This window comes from Protopterus annectens, chromosome 4.part0, assembly GCF_019279795.1.
Source record: "Protopterus annectens isolate FY-2018-M chromosome 4.part0, PAN1.0, whole genome shotgun sequence".
Taxonomy (NCBI): Eukaryota; Metazoa; Chordata; order Ceratodontiformes; family Protopteridae; genus Protopterus; species Protopterus annectens.
The window spans coordinates 617,802,032-617,825,297 of record NC_056733.1 but is presented as its reverse complement, the minus strand read 5'-3'; the positions used below and the strand labels follow the sequence as shown (position 1 = coordinate 617,825,297).

General features: G+C 40.9%; 1 protein-coding gene and 1 pseudogene across 1 annotated transcript in view; one reads left to right on the top strand and one right to left on the bottom strand.

Moving 5' to 3' along the window:
* Positions 1-23,266, top strand: part of LOC122799482 (N-lysine methyltransferase KMT5A-A-like) — a 584,753-nt gene that overhangs the window by 517,824 nt on the left and 43,663 nt on the right. The window lies entirely within an intron of this gene.
* Positions 10,616-10,729, bottom strand: LOC122800631 (annotated as a pseudogene).

Here is a 23,266-nt window from a genome sequence, read left to right as displayed (position 1 = left end):
TAGGTAGAAAAAATGTGTTGAGCAAAATTAGAGAAGTGGTCTTTTAAGCTAACATGATGGATCTACTTGTTAAATGAAATCAGTCCCATTTTCAAAGAGTCTTTGAGCCCTAATAATGACTGAGCGTGCCTCTTGACCACATAAAATAATAAGTCATAGCTTCTTTTGCTGTGCTGGAAGTAACATAAAAGCACTACTGAGCTAAGCAACAAGTTTTACACACTTTGCCCACATCAAGCCTTTCACCTCTACATGCTCTGGCAAATGTTTCTGCAGACACTATTGCACTTAGAACAGGTGTCAACTTTGAGCTCTGTGGGTTTGCCATTTATCCGAACAGTACAAAATGCTTCATTCTTGCCCCTTAAATTAACTACATTAACAGTTTCATGACGCACTGACACACTGTCAACATAGAGTAGGCTTGTCACAGTCTTAACTGATCAACTTGTTTCTTGAAATGTTCCTTTTAATAAGACTGTGGGCCTTTTGATTTACAAAATCTTTTTGAAGTTATTCCATTTATTGCATTTGTGACTTTGTTGACCAAAAGCTAAGCGTTTTCCCTTTTAGATTCATGATTACTACCACAATTACAACAGTTGGCAATGAAAGTGGGTTGGGGACCCATGCTTTGAGTGTGTTGACTCACTCTTGTGCTTCACTGAGACTATGTGAAGTCTGGAATTTGCTGGAAAGGTCTGGGGTTTACCAGTAGGTGCTGCAGGGGTTACAGCTACCATGTGCTTGACTCCGTTTCTTTTAATCACATGCTGCATACTACCAACATGAGCTTTATCACTGTACCTTCTAGAGATGCTCTCATTTGTAAGCATATATGTGTGCTTTTCTGTGACCTCGTATATCTGACAAATCTCAATGGCCTTATTCAAAGTTAAATCACTGTCACAAAGCAAATTATTTCTCTCAGCATCATCTTTTATACCACACACAAGTCTTTCCTTTAACTCATCCCTTAAATCACCAAATCTGCATGTTTTAGCTTTATTTCTCATGTCAGTCATGTATGCTGCAAAAGTTTCACCAGGCTTTTGATCCCTTGTGTAAAATAAGTGCCTTTCAAATGTGACATTTGTTTGGGGGTTACACATTTCTCTAAATTTACATTTTAAGCACTCTGGGTCCTCCCTTGACTCAGCCTGTACAACAATATGACAGTTTTTTCCCTCTCCAGTATAAATGGCAGGTGCATACACAGATGAGCACTCCCTTTCAGTAGCTTCTGACCCAGCTAAATTAAGTAGAATAAATACCTTTGTACGATCAGCTTTATCAGAAAATGCAGCCTGTATGAAAATGTACTCTTGCTCAAACATTCTCCAATTCTCAGCAGTATTACTATCAAACACAAGTGTTCTGGGCTGCTTTCAAAATCTGTCTGCCATACACATAAAGTATACACAAACATACTGAAAATATGGCCCTTGTAATTATGTATGAACACACTGTGCGGTGAGCTTGTAACAACTTTCAAATGCACATTAAAACTCTTCGAATTACTTTACTTTGCAAAATATGCTCTGTAGTGGCTGTACTCTGGGGAAATGTGCCTTTTAGTGGCTGTACTTTCTGAAATTGCTTTACTGTAACACTGCACAAACACGCAAACACTTTATACACTTCTGAAAACTGATATCTTTGCTCAATACCAAAATACATATGCTTTGTAAAAATGCGGTTGTCTCCTTTTGTTTTATTCGTTTTATGCAGTCAGACTTTATTTCAAACATTTTCCGAAATAATGTGAATATTTTTATCAATATCATACATATTTGCTTATGCAAAAATTATATAGTGTTCTGTATGCCTAGTATTACATTATGTGAAAAGAAATGGTGCTTAGTAAGATTTAATACCTGAAATTTTGTTTCTGACCTGTTTTATGAAGTATGCACAGCTTTGGGATGAACCACTCATTTATATTCCACCAGCATGTGGATAAGTGCCTTAAACCATTTTCACCAAGCCATTTTAAACTTCATGCCTCTTTACTATGCCAGTTCTGACTCCAGGCCCTTTGGATATGTTGTCTCTGATATGACCTTTTGGATATGCCACTTCTGTCACCATGTCCTTTAGACATGCCACTTCTGACACCATGTCGCTTGTTGATCTCTATTGCAAATAATAAGGCTTGGGGTTTCGTTCAGATGCTTTAATATATATAAACACATCAAGATGGATAGCAGCATCTTTAAATATGAATGAACTAACAGCACTTGCATACATGTTTACATCTCAACAGCTAACTACAAAATGGCAATCAGGCTTGCATGTGCTCAGTACTTGTACTGTAGTGCAACCCATGGATAGCTTCTTAAAGGTGTATACACATGCATATTGATCTACAGAGTTGATTCTAACAAAACTGTGGCAGAAGGACAAAGTACTAAAATTGGGAGAGAGTGTTTGTGGAGAATAATTTCTCGTTGTACACTAGGCAGAAGAGGAATACATTTATTCCACTATTCAGGAAATGTCAAGAAGCAGTTGAGATGCACACTGCTGTACCCAGCTATCTTCAAAATATTCTTCTCTGGAGGGATAAAATAATTTTTTGATGAAGTACATGCTAAGAAGCAACTATAAAAGTTCATCCAAGAAAAAGTGAGCTGTGAAACAGGAGATTGTTTCCTGTTCTTCTGGTAATAAAAATCACAGAGACTGTGCCAGTAAAACCTTTTCCAATGTTTCAATAGAAAATGCTTTTGAGAGGGAAGGGAGCACAATAGTTGACTAGAAGAATCGAGAGCACACTGAAAATGAAGCAGAGACAGGATTTAGAGAGGGGGTGAACAGAAATAAACTAGCAACTTGACAATTGACAAATGTGGGATTACAAAGCAATAATGACATTTGTGAATATGACAGAACAAGAAAATCTCGAAATATCAAATATTTTTTGGATTTTGCTAGATTTGGGGGGGGGCTACAAAGTATATGCCCTACTTAATGTCATTAATGCTCTGAAAAATACTTAGGAGAGGGGAACATGAGGGAGAACATTAACTAAGTAAAACAATTTTTTTTCTTAATAGTACTATTTTTATAGTGCAGTTTTCTTTGCATGCTATAAAGTAAAGTTTTCTCAGTTGTTTTTAAGTATAATAGGGATATTTTTGTAAACAGATGTGCTTGTTTTTTTTTCTTTCTTTCTCCCTTCTCTCTTTCTCCTTGCTTAGTTTTAAAAAAATGTAAGCACTGCAATGTAAAAATGTCTAGTTAAAAAAAGCCTGAAAAAGAAAAAGTGATGCTCTTTCCGATTCTTGCATTGGAGAATGGCTGGATTAAGGCCCTTAGCGTGATCTAGTAACACGTTTTAAGAGAAATCAAGTAAATGAAAAAGAATATTGAATATTATAGGGCTTTTTTAGCAAATGTATGCTTCATAGCAATTCTATATCTGGTCTTTGTGTCTCCATGAAGACAATCTGATAAAGAAAAATTAGCTAGGGGAAAAACAGAAATTGGCTATGAGATAATGCTCTCAAAGCATTCAGGTGTTTTCCCAGCTGTGAGAGCTATAAAGATAAGACAAAACCAGGCAGCACTTGGTAGATGCACAGGCTGCACCATGCATATTAGCATAGATGACATTTATTTTAGGTTAACTCAAATCTGTGTGTGTGGCCGTCAGTTTGGGACATTTGTTCCTATTAGCAGGCTAAGACTTCAATATTTGAAGATGTACATATTTTTTCCATTAGTATTAAGCTAATAGGCTCTAGGAGGTATTGGGGGCTTGTGTTTTTAGTTTGAAGGCTTTCAATAAAATAAAAAGTTTTGTAAGATGTGACATAGGCTTAAATGGATATGATAAGAAACAACTGTGTACAAGTTAAACCTGCCAGTGTATGCATGCAACATAACACCTGGAACTAGATATTTAACAAAAAAAGATTTTATATGTAAAAGGTGTGAATAATCGCTTTTTAATACAATGATGTTTTTGTCTAATGCCTTTAAATGTCAATGGTCTCAGATAAATACAAAAAAGAATAGTGAGCTATATTTAAAAATGTGCAGTCCAAATAGCTATGCTACAAGGGGAGACACTTGGAAAGAATTGAACATTTGAATTTGATAACAGAAGGTTTTCAGGATGGTCATTTGTCAGAATACCTGGAACAGAGGAAAATGAGTACTTGTATTAATTGCAAGAGGAACTCCAATAGTGATAGAAGAGGATAAAAAGATGATAATGGTAGATTTGTAGTACTAAGGGGCTACTGGCAAGGGAGGAAGATTGCATTGGCATGTATTTATATTCCACCTAAAACTGCTCTAGTGGAGCTTAAGAAAATTCTGGGAGAAATCAGCTTTCAGCATGGAATATTACTTGTAGGTGGGGACTAGAATTTGATTTGCAGCTGTGAATATATGTCTGTGGGGCCCAGAAAGGAAACTATAACCAAGGAGGGTTGATTTTTGAAGACATTTATGAAAATATTTGTCATGGAGGATGTGAATTCGGTACTAGGAGTTTGGAGTGGATTTGCATATTATTCCCCAAGATACAAAAACTGGGCTGTGCTAGACATAATTTACATTTCAAAGGAACATTTGCATTTAATTGAAGGGTTTGATATGCACCAAATAAGTATTTCAGATCATAGGCTAATTAAAACAAAAACACAGGGTAATGAAATAAAAATGAGAGACGGGCACTTTTCCACCTAGCTGTTGAAAAGAGGAATGTAAGGATGGGTGGTGAAAATTATTCAGGAGCTGTTAGAAAAGGCAAACATTTCTTGAAAGTATAGTTGGGGAGTGGGATAAAATTAAAGTGGAGTTTAAAAACGGGGTGAAATAAAAGAACAAGAGATATGGTTAAGAAGTAACAGGAATTATTTAGAGGTACTGACAAATGTTGAAGTATTGCAGAATAGGAAGAATCTTAGAACATGAGGAGGAGCAACTGCAGAATGCTAAACAGAAAATAAGGGATTACAGCGGTAATATGCATGAGTTTAGGAAGATTGCTGTTAAGCAACTTTTTTTTTATAATAACTCTAGAGCACAAAAACTTTTAGCATGACTCTGTCAATGGAAAGTAGAAAGGGCTGTCACCAAAGTTAGGGAGCCTAACTGGGAAAACTACTTGTGTACCAATACACTTGCCCAACATTTCCTGGAATTCATTAATTCCATTGCCCTGGACCAGCTCATTCTTACCCCCACTAGAGGTAGTAACATCCTTGACCCTGGTCATTACTAACATGGGTGACCGTTGCTCTGTACCAATAGGCAGATCCTCCCTGGTTAGATCCAACCACAAACTAATCACCTTGGAAATCTACATACCTCCTACCCTCCCCCCACCCCCGCAAAGGTAACCACCATGAAAAACGTCTCCAAAGCTAACTTTGGGCCCCTAAAAACAGAGGTGGCTAACTTCACGGCACCCATGCAATTGGAGAACAGCTACATGACCGCTGAATCATACACTAATGCCCTGTTCGAACACGTACACACATGCATGGATCTCGCTATACCCAATAGAACCAAGACGCTCTCCTCCAAAAAAAGGAAGCCGATCTGGTGGCCCCCTGCCATAAACAAACTCTACAACAGAAGGAGGAAACTGATGAGAATTACGGTGAAGTCCCAAGACTAGGAAAACTCCCTTAACCTCAAGAAAAAGTTGAGATCCTTCATCAAATCCTCTAAAGCTAGCTATAAAATCAGAATTGCAGCAGATAGTAAAGACAACCACAAGGCCTTCTATAGTTATGTAAAGAATCTCCATGGCAATGCCCAGATTTGCTCGGAGCTGTTGCACAATGGCGCCTCCTATACTGAGCCAACAGATATTGCCAATATACTGGCCGACAGATTCAGTGCCAACTTTACTCCTCTCTCCCCCACCAAAGGACCAATCACAATACCAGTAGATTGCTAGGCACCCAGTATTACTACTGCACAGGTTAAAACAGCACTGTCCAAGGCTGAGAATGCAGCTTCTATGGGACCTGATAATATCCCTGGTTGTGTTCTACATGAACTACAGAGTGAACTGACACCTCACTTGTGTGCCCTGTTCAATCACAGCCTCACCTCAGATTTTGTCCCTACCAAATGGTGCACTGCTACAGTCATCCCTCTCCGCAAAGGAGAAGCAACTACAGACCCTGGGAACTATCGCCCCATTAGCCTGACAAGTTTGATATGCAAAGCTATGGAACGCATCATCATAGGTAGGTATTAGGCTATCTGCCCGAAGGCATTTATAAGCCTAGCTGGAATGTGTTGGCTTTTGCCGCCCCTTAGATTAGTTCTCTGTGTCTCCGTCCAGCAGAGCCATTGAAGTGATCCCTGGGGTAAACTTTGTTTCCCATCCACTCGTCAAGGTTTCTCTTTAAGAGGTTTAGCGAGGAGCTCTGCCTAATGTAGATTGGAATCTTTTTCCAGAGCATCAGAAGTCTCTGGGACAGGAATCTATCCCTCCAGCATGTCCTATTTATTGTTGTCATGAGGTTTAGATTCCTAGAGCATGTCCATCCATTCTGGGTTGGACATGGCCTTTTGTCTGTCAGGCAGAGATCACCTCTGAGTAGGTGGTATGCAACCGAGAACAGCTGGAGCTTCTTCATTCAAGCTGCATAGGGCATCTGTTTGAGGCCAGTGGTCCTCTTGGTGAGGTACTTCTGTGATCTTTCCAGCTGTTGCAGGTGTCTTGTAAGGTACATCCCAAATGGGGCATTGTTCTCTCTGATGGGTCTGAGTGATGCGTAGAGGAGCACAGTGACTCTCTTGATCTGGATGCAAACCCTTTTGTGATTAGGTGAGCCACATAGAAGGATTTTCTAACCACTTTGGCAATGTGATTATCAAAGGAGAGGTTACTATCTACTTGGGTCCCCAGATCCCTTATTACGTCTTCCGTATTTAGGGGGCTACCACCTATGTGGTAGTTTGTGGGTACTTTGTTTTTTCCAAAGGGGATGATTATGCACTTTTTGGCATTTAGCTTGAGGCCATGGTTTTGACACCAGGTATCTGTCTCGGTGAGACCCTTTTGGAGGATGTCTGTGTCAGCCGGAGAATCAATTATAGCCCCCAGTTTGCAGTCGTCGGCCATAGTCCTCCTGTGCCTGTGATAAGTATATGCCGAACAGGAGGGGTCCTAGGACTGAGCCCTGGGGAACACCACTTGTAACCGGTTTAGAGTCAGACCTAGCTCCTGCTACTCATAGCATATGGTTCCTGTCCATGAGCCAGTTGGCAACCCATCTTGTGGTGTAGGGGTTTATGTTCAGGCTAATGAGCTTGTCTATAATACCTGAATGGGGAATGGTGTCAAAGGTATTTACGAGTTCTAGGTAGGCTGTGTGGGACCACCTTTCCCTCATCTATAGCCTTGGTAACTGTCTCAAAGAAGTCCACCAAGTTTAGGAAGCATAATCTGCCCTTAAAGCTGAACTGGGTAGGGTCCAGTGTTTGGAGGTTCCCAATGTCTCTGTTAATGAGATCCATGATGATGCGCTCCATAGCCTTGCAGACCAAGCTAGTCAGGCTTATAGGGAGATAGTTTCCAGGGTCTGTTGTGGCTCTACCTTTGTGGAGTGGCATAACCGTTGCTGTGCACCACTCTATGGGCACGTAGCCTGTGGAGAGGCTGAGTTTGAACAGTGTGTTTAGGTGAAGGGTTAGTTCATCTTGGAGCTTGTGTAGGATGCAGCCTGGGATAACACCCTCTGGTTCCATCGATGCGGTGTTTTTGGCTTTGGCGAGGGCTGTTTTAACCTGTGTCTGATTTCAGGGGCACTACATTATTCTGGTATGGTTATGGGCCCTTTTGGGGGTGAGGGGGGGGGTGAAGTTTGCACTGAATCTGTCTACCAGGATGTTGGTGATGTCTGTCGGTTCAGTGTATTTTGTGCCATTCTGGACTAACTCCGAGCAGATCTGAGAATTGCCACTTAGATTCTTGACATAGCTAAATAATGCCTTGTGGTTAGATTCTTGACATAGCTAAAGAATGCCTTGTGGTTATCTTTGGAGTCCTTGGCAATTTTTCTTCCGAAGCTAGCCTTGGATGATTTTATGAGGAATCGTAATTTCTTGCTGATACTAATCAGGGATGTCTTCCCTTCTTGGGATTTTACTCTCTTTTGTACTAGTTTCCTCCTTCTGTTGTATAGCTTGTTTATGGCAGGGGTCCACCAGACTGGTTTCCTTTTCTTGGATGAGTGAGTCTTGGTTTTGCTTGGGATAGCACGATCCATGCATTCTTGTAGGTGCCCATAGAGTGCATTAGTAAAGAATTTTGCAGCTTGGATAGAGTTATCATTTAGCATGGGGGCTTTGAAACTTTCCACCTCAGTCTTAAGTAATGTGAAGTTTGATTTTGAAAGTTTTTCACGGTGGTTTCTTTGACTGGGGGTGGGTGCAGAATGTAGATATCCAGAGTGATTAGTTTATGGTCAGATCTGACTGAGGAGTTGACCTCTGCTGTGGAACACCGGTCACCCATGTTGGTGATGACCAGGTCCAATATGTTGTCACCTCTGGTGGGGGTGTTAACCAGTTGATCCAGGGCATCTGAGTTTATAAATTCTAGGAAATGTTTGGCAAGGGAGTTTGTACTTGAGTAGTTCTCCCAGTTAATGTTTGGGTAATTGAAATCACCCAATATCAGGGTGTTTGGTAGGACATTTATGCTTCTCTGACAGTTTTTCCTGTGGAAGTATTTTTCCTTCCTCTAATTTCTCTCTTAATCTTTCTGTAGATCCTGTGTCTGGAAATTCTGGTCTCTCTGCATAATATTAACAATACATAATTTCTTTCCTATCCTCAACATTCCACTCTAACATCTTTATGGCTCTTCTTTGCCCTATCAGTTTTTGTGATTTTTGTGGACTGCTACTTCCTTCTACAACAGGGAGGGCATCCTCCCCCTGGGCCTGGCATGGCCCCATTGTAGGAATGTTTCCATACTTGAGGATTATACTTTTCTACCTATCCTACCTATGACACCCTGCATGATACAAGAGACAAATAAATACCTTACAAACTACCCACTAATATATGAAAAGGTAAGACAAATTAAATAAAATGGTGATCAAAGAAATGTTTTGAAAACAGACATTCTTGAAGTAGTCTGCACTAGACCAAAAAGAAGCTAGCTTAAATGAAGAAACGCAAGGGACATACACATCAGACTACCAGAGAGTATGACCGTCAGTTCACTGTATCAGACATGCACACTTTCCAAGTATCATATCTGCATACCATACTCCATAACCACAAAGAAAATTTCCATGGAAGTTATTAAAAGAAAAGACAACTTAGAAACCTGCTCTAAACAAAATAATTGTATAGCAGCACTACATCGTTAGTGTGTGTGGTGTGATGGCTTTTAATCATACCAGCAAGAGTTATTGCCTCAGGCTCCACCAAAGGGGGCAGTCCATACTATCTCGAGAAAACTGCAAAAAAAAAAACTACATTCCAGCATCTACTTTAAACAAGCTGCCACCATAAAGAACAATTATTAACCTTCATGTGAAAATCATTTACTACACTACATGATACAAGAGCTCCAAACATAAATTTATGATTATTCCTTCATTTTGGGATTATTTTGGGTGACATCACAGGTTGCATGACACCTGCTATTGAACCGGTTCTCGTATCCAGCATTCTAATGACTTATCCTAGTTCTGGCATAATTAAAGTGTGTCCACAGTGGATGCTCCCAACATGACTGAACATTTTTGGGACAGAATCCTTTTTCACTTTTCTAAACCATTCATTTTGGAAGATGACTTCAACTGTCTGTATTGTATAAACTGTATTTTACTAACCTGTCTGGGAATTCTGGAAGAATCAAGATGAATTAGTGTATGTTGCCTATATCTTGTGTAAAAACATATGCTACTATTACAGCTGCATGATAGAACTGGGGAGCTGTAGACAAAACACAGACATACTACTTCAAAAGTTAAGACCAGCTTGTTTGTGTGTGCTACTTTATTAAGTCCCAAGCTGCATAGGGAGACTTTTCAAACCTTGCTCCAAATTCAGCACTTTTCAAAATAATAAACAGTTTTAGAAGGAATGGAGCATAATCAATTAGAGGTGTGCCTCAAAGAATCAGATCTGAAAGGCATGTGCTATGGATAATTTTTTCTTCTCTATTCATTTAAGTGGAATAGAAAAAATGTTGTACTGCCTCTAACATTCACGTATTAGCCTCTGGTCGAGTGCAGCAAGTTCAAAATTGCCACTGCATTTGTGGAAAATCTCAGCTAGTTTTCTTTGTTCAGTCCAATTCTTGTAGTATTCAAATTTTTAAATAAGTGTACTGCAAGTTAACAGCTGCACCACGATAAAAGCTGCCCAACTGTTCTCATTTCACACGGGTTATATGCTATAACATGTACAATTAACCATCTGTGGTAGTAAAAAAAAAAAAAAACAAGAAATGGGTACTGAAATTGCATGCATCCTAATTCAGACTGCTGGTCTGTTGTAGTCTGATGTATTTGAGGTGCTGAAATGCTTACCTTAGAAACAGCAGACATTTTATAATAAAAACAGTAAATGTAAAGAAGAGGCTGCAGTGCCCTCTGCTGTGTCAGTGTACAAAAGCCTACAGCACCTGGTATTCCCAGGTTGTCTCCCATCCAAGTACTAACCAGGCCCAACCCTGCTTATCTTCCAAGATTAGATCAGGTGTGTTCAGGGTGGTATGGCCGTATACTAAGTTTAGAGCTTTTATGGTGGCTTTTAGAGCTCACACCTCATTAGTCATTTTCATATGCACTGCTTTCTTTTCCAATTCCTCTTTTCAGCATGTGACCACTTCACCTGTCATTCACCCAGTGTCACTTGAGTGCAGATGACATATTTAAGTCATGCAAACATTCAGTATCTGCTATCTGCTGTTTTGCTTCTCATGTGCAAAAGTCAGTCAGGTACAGATAAGGAACAATTGGGGAAGCTCTGATTAGTAGCACTAATTTTTATAGCACTTGACTCTCCACTGCTTTTCCTTATTTGCTGTATTACTGACCTCGGTCCTCACACACTTGACCTTCTTCATCATCCCTTCTGCAAAGAAGCTTTACAACCTTGGCCCTATGTGATAATCACACAGGACAGTATCAGGTGAGGTCATCGTGCCTCTTTACTCATCCCTCATCAGGCCCATAATTGAGTACAATGCCCCTTTTGGGATGTACTTTACCAGACACCTGCAGCAACTGGAAAGACCCCAAAAGTACCTCACCAAGAGGATCAAAGGGCTCAAACAGATGCCATATGCTGCCCGGTTAAAGAAACTCCAGCTCTACTCAGTGGCATACCGCCTGTTCAGAGGCGATCTGTGCCTGACGTATAAAGCCATGTCCAACCCGGAATTAATGGACATGCTGCACCTCAGAAAATCCAAATCCCATCGAGCCACGCACTTGAGAGACTTGAACCTCAGCACTGAAATAAATAGGACATGCTGGAGGGACAGATTCATAACCCAGAGGCTCCCTTCACTCTGGAATAAAATCCCAGTCCAGGTTAGGCAGAGTCCCTCATTGACTCTCTTCAAGAGGAATCTTGATGAGTGGATGGGAGATCATAGGTTTACCCCGGGTATCACTTCTGTGTCACTGTTAGACAGAGGCACAGTATACTAACCTCGAAAAAGGGCATAGCAAAATAAATTTAAAATGGGTGGCGAAAGCCAAACACATTCTGGCTATGCTTATAAATGCCCTAGGGCATATAGCCTAGTATGAACCTATGAACCTATATATCTATATATATGTATGTGTGTTCATAGGTTGGTACTAGGCTATCGGCCCAAGGGCTTATGTAAGCCTAGCCAACAAGGTTCCCTGGCTTACGCCACCCAAGAAAGTTATTTTCCTGTGCCACTGTCGAGCAGAGACACAGAAGTGATACCCGGGGTGTATTTTTTATTTCCCATTTCCCATCCACTCAAGATTTTTCTTGAAGAGTGCTAATGAAGAACTTTGCTCGACATAGATGGGTAGCCTGTTCCAGAGTATGGGAAGTCTCTGGGATAGGAATCTATCCTTCCAGCATGTCCTGTTTATTGTGGTGACAAGGTTTAGGTCACTAGAGCGTGTAGCTCAGAGGGATTGGGATTTCTTTAGGTGTAGCATGTCCAACAGCTCTGGGTTTGACACAGATTTATATGTTAGGCAGAGATCACCTCGGAGTAGGCGATATGCTACGGAGTAAAGCTAGAGTTTTTTGAGATGGTCAGTGTAGGGCATTTGTTTGAGTCCAGTAATCCTCTTTATGAGGTACTTCTGTGGCCTTTCCATCTACTGCAGATGTTTTGTGAGGTACATTCCAAAAGGGGCGTTGTACTCTAATGGGTCTAATGAGTGTCGAGTAGAGGGGAACGATGACCTCTTTTTTTTTTCCTGGATAAGAACCCTTTTATGATGAGGTGTGCCACGCAGAAGGACTTCCTGACTACTGTGGCGATGTGACTATCAAAGGAGAGACTGCTGTCCACCTGGGTCCCAAGGTCTCATCACACATTCGGTGTTAAGTAAATTGCTGCCTATGTGGTAGTTCATGGGTACAGAGTTTTTACCAAAAGGGATGACACTGCACTTTTTGGCATTGAGCTTGAGGCCATGGCTCTGACACCAGGCATCTATCTCAGAGGCCCTTCTGTAGGATGTTCATATCATTTGGGGACTTGACTATGGCTCCTAGTTTGCAGTCATCTGCGAACTTCATTAGCCAGAGGCCTTCTGTGTTAGCCTGTACTTCAGAAGAGTAGATACCAAACAGGAGCGGTCCCAGAACGGAACCCTGTGGTACTCCACTTGTCACTGGTTTGAGGTCAGATTTGGAGTCTGCAACTTTTACACTGAGGGTTCTGTCAGTGAGCCAGTTGGCAACCCATCTTGTGACGTAGGGATTTAAGCCTAGTTTATTGAGTTTAGCTATAATTCCAGAATGGGGGATGGTGTCGAAAGCCTTGGTGAGGTCAAGTTAGGCTGTGTGAACCACCTTACCCTCATCTACTGCTTTGGTGACTGCCTCAAAGAAGTCGATCAGGTTCAGGAGGCATGATCTGCCTTTCACAAACCCGAACTGGGTGGGATCCAGAGTTTGGAGGTTACCAATGTCTTTGTTTATGAGTTCCATGATGATATGTTCCATGGCCTTGCAGACCAGGCTCGTCAGGCTAATAGGTCTGTAGTTTCCGGGATCAGTGGTGGCTCCCCCTTTGTGGAGTGGGTAACTGTTGCTGTGCGCCATTCAGTGGGCACAAAGCCTGATGCGAGGCTATTATTGAACATGATATATATATATATATATATATATATATATATATATATATATATATATATAGTGTGTGTGTGTGTGTACAATTAGGAAGTGAAAGGGACGGTCGCCAAAGAAATGTGCTAAAAGTTTGATGCATTTTTTCAGTTGGGAAAATCAAAGTATTTGAATATTTAGCAGAAGTGCTAGACATCCACCTTTCCAGAACGCAAGTTAAGTAACTGACAGAAGTATAGTAAAATACTGCATGCATGTGATGCTCTAACAGTGTCAACCCCTTATATCCCAGCTTGTGCTGCTGCAATGCTAACCTTATTATTCTAGTACCAGCATTAGTTTGCTATTGTAAAGACTGAGTGACAAGAAGCTGAGGATCCCATAAATACTGTGGGTGTACTACACACAGTGTATTGGTAAAGTGAAGCTCTTAAGTTACCTAGACCATGCAATTAAATGTGCAGGCCTGATCTTCACCAAAACACAAACAGATTTTCTCCTCACAGTTCAAGCAACCTAATAAGCTTCTTTGAAATTGTTAGAGTATGTACAATAGGAGTCACTATGTGCAGACATTTCCTTACCTGGGCAAGGCATTTGATATCACTCCCAAGGCCAGAATTATTGGAAAATTAAGCAAACAATGTAAACCCATACATTGCTCAATGAAAACCAGCTCTCCAACAGATCCTAGGTTGTAAAAGCTGATGGATCGAACTCTCTGTATAATTGTAATGAGTTCAGTGCCACAGAGATCCACACTAGCCAGTCTCCTGTTTGCATTTATTTTGCCGATATCCAAGCCAATATTGCAGAAGTATAACTGACCAGGTTTGTTGATGACTGCAACCTGTGTACTGTTAACCACTCATCAGATAACAAACAGCTCCAGCAAAGGTTGGAATATGCACAGATCTGGTGTACTGAAAATGGTCCAAAGTTAAATGGAAAAAAAGTGGAGTAGTTAAGGTTGGCAAAAAGGCAGTTCCCACCTCATATGTTATAACTGGTACTCCTTTTCCGGTAGAGAGGGGCCATAAGAGACCTGGGTACTTGTGGACAACTCTCTCACATATGATCATCATGTTTCCATCATAATCAAAAAATCCTATTTGGCCCAGTTAATTACCAAGGGAATATTTTCAACAGCCAAATAAGTCTTCCTCCCCCTGTTTTCTTATCGAACCAGTGAACTGAATACAATGTCCCTTGGTATATGCAAATCAAATATATATTGCTCAACTGGAAAGGCCCCCCAAAGATTTCTAAACAAAAACTCCTTCAACTATCCCAAAAGATTAGCATGATTTACCTTGTACCCAGTAGCCTGCTGGCTGCTCCAATGTGACCCAAATCTAGCTTTTCAAGCCAAGAAAGACCCAATTCTATTTGGCCTCCTATTTCTTTGCAAAATCTGTGCTTCTACAGGCACCCAAACTACAGACCTAGGTCTACAACAAAAGAAAACAAGACTCACTGGAAGGGTAGGTTTGTAATAGCATATTCTTTAGCCTGTGGAATAAGTTGCCACTACAGGTCAGAACAACTACTGCTTTGTCTACCTTTAAGGCTAGGCTGTGACTGAACAGATAAGCCTGGTGTAAATTTGCTTTTGTCATTCATGTAAAGCCCTGCTAACTTTGAGAAGTAAGCACTATTCATTTCCAAGGGTGGAAGAAATTAAGTTTATCTACTTAAGGGTGTATACGTTTAGGCATCTTATGGTCCCTGTGATCTCTTGCCTTCTATTATTTTACCAGGTAACAATATACCATTGTTGGAAAATATTTTATCCTGGACATCCCACACAATAAACCTTGAAACAATAATCTTAGGAGACATAAATATAGATTGGCAAATCATAGCTTCTAACTCCCCCAAAAATAGTATAAAATTGTATGTTTTTTTTTCTCAGCTTATCAACACTCCAACAAGATACAGCAAAGATCTTACCTCCCAATCCACCGTAGACTGGATCCTAGTATCCCACCCTGCTAATTATGCCTCTTCTGGTTCACTGTCTAGCTCCCTTAGCGATCATCTACCAGCTTATTCCCTTAGAACAAACCCCCAACAACTAAGAGTACACGCTATAAAATCAGTTAGGAACTCAACTAATTTCTGTCTGCATAAATTCAGCAATCTCCTACACGAAATAGACTGGATACCCCTTAAACTACCACCCTTTAATGATGCTGTACTATACCTGAATAACACCTTCCTTTACATACTTTAATACACCAGCTCCCATTCGTATGCAAAGTATCAAAAAGAACTCAGCACCATGGCTCTCTAAGGAATGTAAACACCTGATGAAGCAAAGGGACCTAGCCTGGTCAACCTGGAAACAAAACAAAAATGAACAAAATCATGTTAATTTCAAAACACTACGTAACAAAGTGACAAAACTAATCAACAGAGATAAGAAGTCCTATTATACCCAGCTTCAATTCCAGCATAAAGTCAACCCCAGTAAATTTTGGCACTCCAGATCTTCTCTACTTAACCCTGGAAGAAATGGAGAGCACACCCTATCACCTGATACCCCTCCATCACAAATAGCAGAAAACTTTAACAAGCACTTCATAAAATCAATTTCGGACCTACTAACTAAGCTGGACCACCACCACCCTTCAACCTATTCAGACACCAACCCCAGACCATCATCTACTTCTAACCCTGTTATCATTAACCCTCCTACTCAACAAATCATACAAAACCAATTCTCATTTCAGCTCATACCCACTGATACCTTTAAGAAACTGCTACAAATACAAAAACCGTGCTCTACCTTAGCTGACGATCTTCCACCACACTACCTCAAACTGGCTGCTGACTCGGTCGCCTACCCAATCAGTATCCTATAAATAGGTCTTTTCCTGAATCAGAAGTACCTACCATATGGAAACACTCTCATCACCCTCATCCACAAAGGAGGCAACTCTTTTGATCCATCCAATTTCCGTCCTATATCCATCTTGTCACCCATATCCAAAATTCTCGAGAGAGGTATCCATCAGCAGGTAATGCAATATCTATTGCAAAACAACTTTTTAACCAAAACCCAACATAGCTTCCGACCTAAACACAGCACAGCTATAGCTCTATTATCTTTTACAGACACTGGGAACAATGCTAGAGATGCAGGACACTATACAGCCTCAGTATTCCTTGATCTCTCCAAAGCATTTGACAGTGTCTCACCCCTTACTTTTCAACACACTTTCTAACTTAGGCTTCTCACATAACACAGTAAAATGGTTTCAGAGCTATCTCAAGACTCTTAAACAAGCAGTGAAATGGTCACAAACAACCTTCACACTGCCTCTCACCCTGGGACCGTCATTCAATATGCTGATTCAACCATAATCTGCACTGCTCAATCACTACCAGAACTACTTTCAAAAACTTAACAGTCCTTTACTGCAGTCGAAATCTGGCTAAGAGATGCCCAACTCTTTTTTAATCCAAAGAAGACAAAACTATTACTCTTTCATCCCAAAAACACTTCCACTGATCATTTCAATATCCTTGCAACAACACTGTCATAGAAATAGTGCAGGAAACCAAACTTCTAGGCATCATCATTAACTTTCATTTGACCCCCATATACAGCAAAATATAAAGAAAACTCATCAAAAATTTAGACTCATATACAAACAAAGATTTCTTTACTGCAGCAGCCAAAACTAGCCTTGGAAAAACATTTTTACTTCCATCTAGCTTAAGGTAGAAGTTTGTAAGTTAGTTAGGGTAGAGGCACCATAAAGAATGGAGGGAACAGTGCTGCAACAAAGTTTGACACAAACTCTAAATATCACACACACCACTGTAAACCATTCCTAGAATTAAACTAGCTTGAACTCCCCAACCAACTTGCCTTTATTCCGCTATCCACCTTGCACAATGTTATTTTCAAGCCTCCTGCCTGCCCTGCAGTAGCCAGTCTAGTCACACCTTACACACCAAATCGATCCCTATGATTAGAAGACCTAAATCTCTTAGCTATCTCAAAACCCACAAGAAAACCAGGTCACTCTCTGTATTGATATTCTGTCTCTATACTTTGGAATTCCCTACCTCTAGCTACCATGTATATGCCTGGCCTAACCAATTTGAAAGCCTCTTTAAAACATCAACTCAAAAATACATGGCTCTGCTCCTGCATAAAGCCGGTCTAATGCTCAGATCTTCCTCTTCTTCCACACTAGCCTCATCATCCTCTTTGTCACATTTCAATCCCTCACAGACTGTAAGATCCTAATGCTCGTCTAACTCCTTCTTTGTTTCTATACCATAACTTTAAGCTACTGCTCAGGCTGTATTGCTTCTATTCTTCTTAACTCTCTCACTATCTATCTGCATCACTAACTTTCGTGCTACCATTTTCCTAACTGAAACTAACATTCTCTTTTTCATGTACTATTTTTGGACACTATCTACATCATGTATGGTGACCGTGACTATTATTGTCTATAATGTTTTAACTCTAGAATTGTCTGGATGTGTAGTTATATACTGTAACATCTTGTAACATAGTTTCTTTTTTCAACTTATTTTTTTATAGTATTTCTAATGTAATTTGTATTCTGCTGGATTATACTGTATTTGTATTGTACTGTATGTGGAGCTTTTCTCCCCGGGCTTCTGCTGAAAACTGGTTCTGTAGACCCAGTTAGACCACTCTGGTAAACAAATGTCAAATAAAATAAAATATGGTTCTCTGATGTATCCCATAATGCATCACTCTTTCTTTCACACCTCATATCTTTTTTGATGCCATTATTATACAGACCAAATCTTTCCAGCTTGAGCTACAACTGGTCTTACTATCATTTAAGTTCTATTTATTTTTTACAAGACATTGTGGACCTAATAAAGATGTAGAGAACCTCCAAACTCTGGATGCCACACAGTTTGGTTTTGTGAAGGGTAGATCATGCCTGCTCAACCTGGTCGACTTCTTTGAGTCAGTCACCAGAGCTGTGGATGAAGGCAAGGTGGTTCATAAAGCCTACCTTGATTTGGCCAAGGCCTTTGATACCATTCCCCACTCAGGAATCGTAGAAAAACTCACTAAGCTAGCCATCAACCCCTATATCACTAGGTGGGTTGCAAACTGGCTCACAGATAGAACCCACAGTGTGAAAGTAGCTGACTCCAAGTCAGACTGTCGACCAGTCACGATTGAAGTCCCACAGGGTTCGGTCCTAGGTCCTTTCCTGTTTATCTACTTCTCTGAAGTTCAGGCCAACATGAAGGGACTCCCGCTGACAAAGTTTGCAGATGATTGCAAGTTAGGAGCCATAATTAACTCCCCAAGTGATGTTGACATCCTACAGAAAGGCCTCACTGAGACCAATGACTGGTGTCAGAACCATGGCCTTAAGCTCAATGCCAAGAAAATGTCGTCATCCCGTTTGGGAAAAACCTGGTTCCCATGAATTACCACATTGATGATAGTCCACTGAACACAGAAGGCGTCACGGGATTTTGGAACACAGGCTGACAGCAGCCTCTCTTTTGACCACCACATTGCCACTGTGGTTAGAAAGCCCTATGTGGCACATCTCATTACTAAGGGTTTTGCATCCAGGTAGAAAGAGATCATTGTCTTCCTCTACTCTTCCCTCATTAGGCCAATCATCAAGTACAATGGCATGTACCTCACTAGACACACACAACTGGAGAGGCCACAAAAATACCTCACAAAGAGGATCTTGAGCCTTAAATGCTTGTCCTATAGGGGCAGACTCAAAAAAACTCCAACTATTCTCTGTCTCATATCGCCTACTTAGAGGCGATCTCTGCTTGTTTTAAAGTCATGTCTGACCCAGCTCTGTTAGAAATGCTACATCTAAAGAAATCCCAATCCCTCCGCATTACATGCTCTAGAAAACTCAGCCTCATTACCACAATCAACAGAACAAGCTGGAGGGACAGGTTCATAACCCAGAGACTGTCCATGCTATGGAATAGACTTCCCATACATGTCCAGCAGAGTGCCTCACTGGCCCTTTTCAAGAGAAATCTTGATGAGTGAATGGGAAATAGAAAATTCACCCCAGGGATCGTTCCAGTGTCTCTACTTGGCAAAGGCACTGGGAACTAAGGTCGGGTGGCACGATGCCAGAGTAATCCTATGGGCTATGCTTGTAAAGGCTCCCTTAGTCTAGTACACACCTATGAACCTATGATTGGAGTAACTTGGATTCGATTTGCCCTGGATATTTCTGATTTGAGCAGTACCTTCGTAAAGTAATTTAGTGGGAAAGAGGCAATATTTAGGCTCTCTGTGCATGTCTGTCCCTGTCCCTCTGTCCATCTCTGTGGAAAATAGACTACTTGTTTCCTTGACTTTGAGATAGTGATAAGGAAACAAAATGGAGATGTAGTATTGTCATTTATTGCTAACAGGTCTGTTAACTGTGTTCCTTGCTGAGCTGCACTTGTTGGAAATAACTTTGTCAGGTTACTATTGGTATGCCAGAGGCTTGGGTCTTGGAATATGCTTTGCTTGTAGATTTATGACCCAGTGGCATGTTTCCAGATCCTCACTGCCTTTCTACTTGAAGGCTAATTGTGCATCTCCCCTTGGTCCTGGATTCAGATTTAATTGCCTTGCCTTTAAAGTTAGGAATGCTGTCCTGAAGTTTTTTTTTTTTTTTTTTAATGTTGTGTTCTCTGTAAGATGAGGTACGTTAGACCTTCTATGATTGTTAGATGAATTTCCAGGGCTCCCTGATATGTTTTGAGTTGCAAAATTGAGTCATCTGAAGTGTGAAACTCGCATATATTTTGCAACCTGCATTTGTGGAGGTTGTTCCTGTACCTTCTGTTTTTGTGTACACTACCCCTAGCATTCAAACATTTTGGTTTAAGTACAAAATGTAAATTTAATAATGCAAATTTTCATACGTTTCATGAATTGGGAGTAAATGACTTGAAATTATTAGACTGCCATTCCGGCATACACTGGAAAGAGGCATTCTCAGACAGTTTTTTGGTTGAGCCACCAAGGATGTTCCTTTGCAAATGAAGGTCTGATATAATCTAGAGTCATCATTAGTAGTTGTATAATTGGGTTCCTATTACCTTTAGCTTGCCTATGTTTATTTCTTCAACATGTGCTTTCACAAGTGGGAGATCATCATAGTGTCATGTACCAGCCTAAGAGAGCACCCTCACCCTTTGTTTGCAAATTATTTTCCGTTGCCCACACATTTTGAATCACCAGGTCATAATCCAGTAACTGTATTAACCTTATTTCTTCTGTCTAACTGAAGAGCAAAGCATGCTGCTCTGCTATAAGTGCTAAACACACAGCACAGATGAAAATTAGGCTTTGTAATGCATGGTGGAAGTGATTGAGAGACCCACCTGCAAAGACCGGCTGAAGGTTCTTCAGAAGATCCAGGCTATGTGTTAAGTGTCTGGTTTGGCCACTAGTGTAGTTTACATGCTCCCTCTTTAAAATGGCTGCTCTTCTGCTGGAGGCCATCTCAGGAGATTGTCCAACTATGCCATGGTAAATTCAGTTGTCATTGTCTTCTCAAAGTAAAGAGCCAAAGAGGGCATCATGTCATTCACTCAGCTGAGGATATGAGCTGTGAGTTCATGGATCATTTGGTGTTGACTGTTATTTCTAGGTTTAGGAGTGGTGAACATTCCCTTTTATCTTGTCTAGGTTTTCATTCACCCTTTTTTTATCTAGTCCAATAACCACCAGGCCATTGTAGGATACCTAAACAAGCATGATGATGCCTTCTGTGCAGAGAAGCAGTGCACACATGACAAAGGCATTGCCATTACGTTACATAACATTGTGGAAGAACTGAAAGTGGTTGTAGATTTTTGTGCACCTCCTCCATTCACCTCCTAAACGTGATTTGGGAGTTTTGTCCAGTCAAATTGTAGCAGAATTGGTGCTCATCACAGTTTGACTCATCTGCCTCACAGGAGTAACGGTTCTCTTTCTGTTCTACTTGATCAACAGGGCATGATGGAGCTGATCATGGGAGTGCTTCCGTCTTGTGGAAGGGGAAATTTCTGTACTGTTTCCAGCTGTTCACTGATTCCACTGGTAACTGCAATGTTTTTAGAGGAGCAAAATCAAAGATGATCTCCATTGCCCACTGCTTGTTGAGAAGGGTGTGGTTTCAGACTAATAGGTGGTAGTAAGACAAGTTTGATAAAAAAAGAGAATGCCCCTCCCCTATGTTGGAATAACAACCAGATCTACCACAAGGCATGGGTCCTACTTTGCATCTTTTACTTCCACTTGACAACCCAACAGGAGCTTTGGAGTTAACTGAAGATATCTGTAAGACTTGGTCTGTGAGGTAGAAGACTTCCTCATTTTGGGAGAAGAGCTGTTCTGTGTAATCTCGTGTTCTAGCCTGCAGGTTGTTCCAACTTACTCCACACTCCTTTGTGACTAGAAGCAGTCAAGATGCATGTGTAGGATTCCTGCTCATCTTGAGTTTGTGATGGAGGAGGAGTTCAGTCCAACAGCATGTGGTTAAGCTGTTTAAGTGGGTTTTGCTGTATCATCTGAAGTTTCATTCCCCTTCTTAGGACTTGAATTGCATAGTTAAGAGGCTTGTTTGTCCCCATTCAAGCCCAGTCATTGTCTTAGAACTTGGTTTCCTTGGTGGCCATCACATGTAATTTGCAGGATCTGTTCTTTTAGGCATTTATTTTGACAAAGTGGTATTTGATTTTTCACACAGATCTGGTGGTCCTGTAGACTGACCAATCCATATTTCTTCTCTAAAGTGGTTTCAGATAAGATGTCTTTCATGAAGATGCAGTTGTCAAGAGCTGCTGCACAAAGGGTGGGGCTGTTTAAATACTGCATTGTGATATTTTGTGCTTTGGCCACTTAGTTGTTGGTTCACATCTTTACAAGGCATTATTGCCTAAGCGGTCATTTTGGAGTTGGATGTCATTTCACGCTTCAGTGAGACAGAATTTGTCCAAATGAGCCTTTTATGCTTTTTCTGGCCTTGGCTGACTAAAACTTTATATTGCTTGAAATTTTCCACAGCCATGCAACCACTGAAAAGGTTGAGGAAGAGTCTTTATTAACTTGATGTACTTGCAATTTCAATTGATCTGTGATAACACTCCTCACTAGGTGTTGAGCACTTTTACTACCCTCCCATATTTAGACAGACATACAGTCCAGTAGCTGCTGTAAGTTGGACAAGTGCTGATTTATATGCCCTTATACAATGTGTTTGTTTTTCCTGTCTTGCAGACTGTGCTTACTTAAGGGTAGGGTTGAAGTGATGGTCATGAGGGCTAGGAATGTTGCCCTAACCTGGCCTAATTTTGTGCCCTTGCAGAATTAAAAAAGAATAAATTGAGCTAGTGACTAGCAGGGAAGGTTATTCCAAAAATTATTAAATTGGCTGATAATTTCTTTGCTACTAAGCTTTGCAAAAATCGGGATAGAGGGAAGCAGAATGTTCAGTTTCACTTAAATAACCAGGCTGAGTAATGTTCATAAGTCTTCTGCTATCAAGCAATGTAATGTAAATGTGTTTTTTTGGTCCCTTCTAACCTTGTCCTACCTGCCCATCCCCCAGTGCCCTGCATCTATGCCAGGTCTACCAGCCATCCTCTTACCTGCAAGGTGGGGGGGGGGTCTCGACCACCTGTGCTTCCATATTAGGGGGGGGGTCTATTTGTATTGCCCTACTCACTCCCTTCCCACCAGGCTCACTGATTACATCAGAGGCAACTCCCCTCTTTGGACCATACCTCCCATTGGGGTGCATCATCAAGAACCCTCAGCAGGCATACCCATCCCTCCCTTCCTTGCTGCTGTGTCAGTTGTCTGGTATTACCTCAGCAAGAGCCTGCCTGGGTGTCCTGCAGAGTCCTACAGCAAAAGAGAGAGAAAATGAGACTTTGAGTGGATTAAGTACCTCTGTTTTGCTTTTTATTGCTTGTTTTTGCTAGC